Here is a 2,448-nt window from a genome sequence, read left to right as displayed (position 1 = left end):
CTTACCACGAATGGAATGCAGAAGAAAAAAATGGGTTCTATTTTTGGCTTTTGGATTACACAAGACAAGATAAGTAAAAGACCGCTCCAGCACATAACATTGTAAATAAGGACGTAAGAATCAAGGTGCGGTTACTCACTTTCAGTTGTCTACTTTGATCCCTCGTAACCTCTCGTTACGCCTACATATTTAGTCTGCCCCCCTCTGTAACCAATCAAATGCCGTGTAAACGGAATGAAAAGGTCAATATACCCTGGTCTAATAAACTGAGCCAGAAATATTCCTCATACTCTTTTGCCCTGCGGATTCGACTGGGCAGACGAATAAATCGGTTACCTCCCCTGCATGCTTGGGGACCACACACTCTTCGTTCTGTCCACTTCTCTCTCGTGGTATTGATAATAATAATAATAATAATAATGATAATAATAATACTAATAAAATATTAATAATAACCTCAGATTATGTCCTTTTTGATACGCACTCATATTGTAGCTTTACGCATTTGCGAGCGCCGTAAAACTTTTACCAACCTGAACCTGCCCCTTTCGATGCAGATTCGATTTTCTCTTTATCCATGGACTCCCTCTCTATAGACATTATGCGGAGGCTCTCGAGGTCTGAGGTTACGGTGTTCACCTCTTATTCAACAGGTCCCGGGTTCGAATCCGGGAGGAGATGGAAAATTGTCTTTCCTGAAATTTTCTCCTTTCACATCCTTTCCTGCTCTTTAAAGATGTTCTGTCGTCTGCTTTCGTCTCCACTTTCTGCCACCCCCACCCCCTCACCTCCTTTGCCCCCTCTTATTGATTTCGGGTCACCAAGGGATCTTTAACGGGCCAAATTGCACACGGAACCTTGATCTTATCCGCGAAGGCAAGGTGTTTGATCTTATCCACAATAAGATCCGGGGTGTAGATGAAAGACAGCAGCGAGAAGGAGCCATCAACTTCCAAGGAATCGTACAGTGCAAGCTGCCATATAATATATATAGGCGCTAAAACACTCACATACTGATACGATCTTTCACTGTCCAAGGTCGGAAACCAATTCCCACCTGGGAGAAATGAGGAACATTCGTGTAAAGTGCCTCTCCCAAGGACACAAATTCGGGCCTGCGACTGGAACCCCGAGCCCGCAACCTCACGATTACGAGTCCAGTAGCCGCAACCTTACGACTACGAGTCCAGTAGCCTTACCATTAGACTACCGACCCTACAACATGAAAATTAATCTCTCGTCCTAGTGATGCGCGATCTCTGGTGCAGTACAAGGGGGGGGGGGGGTAATCATCAGATTGTTTTTTTGTTTTAGTAAAGGTTTTACGGCGCTCGAAACTGCATAAGGTCATTTGGGGGTACGGAAGCCTGAGCAAACAATTCAGTTTCGTTAACATTACATAATAAGCCGCCAACTCCTGTTGGAAAACTGAGCCAAATTGTATTGCTGGTATCGATTATAACATTCAAAGAATCGACCCTGGATCCTAAATTGCCTTTATTTGAATACAAAACAAACATTTCACTGAGCTGCATAAGTACTCGTAAAATTTAAAGCCAGTCTTAAACATACGCGTAGTCTAATCTTTGTTTTGAATCGCGAGGACTTTTTTTCTATTAAAAAAAGATGTATCATATAGCCAAATAGAAAAGGATTTTCAAAGGATTTTATTTTTGACTTGCCTCACTAAACAAGCATTCCGTTAGGTTGTTTAGGCCCTTTTATCATGGTTTTAACAGATATCCCATGAGCCACTAAATAATATAGACACCATCCTGCTCTGAAATCCGACTTTCACCTCCTCGTGGTGAGCAGGGGTCAGCATGTATCAAGACTGTTTATTATTCCGTGATACAACGGCTAGGAAACAGTCTGTATAAGAGGCTAATAGAAGAGGTACGATCGATTACCGAAAATGATAAAACCGATACCTAAATTTGGCTCAGTTTTCCAACACCTCATATGAACCTTCTTTGAAGTCTGCATCAATAGGATTACATTTTTGGCTCAGTCTTCTCGTACCCGGTCATATGAGCGCCAGAAGATTAGAGGTGTTACAAGAGAGTAACAAACCTAAAAAAGAAGAAGGGGAGATAAGGGCGATAGATGTTTGATAGGAAAGAAGAAGCAAACCACACCATAGCACCCGCCAACCACCCACTAATCATCAGACTACAGCCTCCGATTGAACAAGCTTAAAAAAAAAATACATACATGTATTTTCTTTCGGTAATTACTATCCTATCATCTTTCCATTAGAAACAAAACAGCTGTGATTTAGAGCATAGCAAGGATTACATCCTTTTATGAACATAGTTTTATGGGGATGTTTTCGTCTTTGAGAGACTGGTGTTGTTGGTAAGCTGTTCAGGTGTACTAAGCCGAGAAAGCAACTTTTCAGGAGAGACAAAAAAACCCCCAAAACCCTCTCCAATATTTATCCCAACC

The sequence above is a fragment of the Aplysia californica genome, unplaced genomic scaffold (genome assembly GCF_000002075.1).
Source record: "Aplysia californica isolate F4 #8 unplaced genomic scaffold, AplCal3.0 scaffold00316, whole genome shotgun sequence".
Lineage (NCBI taxonomy): Eukaryota > Metazoa > Mollusca > Gastropoda > Aplysiida > Aplysiidae > Aplysia > Aplysia californica.
The sequence above is the reverse complement of the archived record's forward strand: the minus strand, read 5'-3'. Positions refer to the sequence as shown.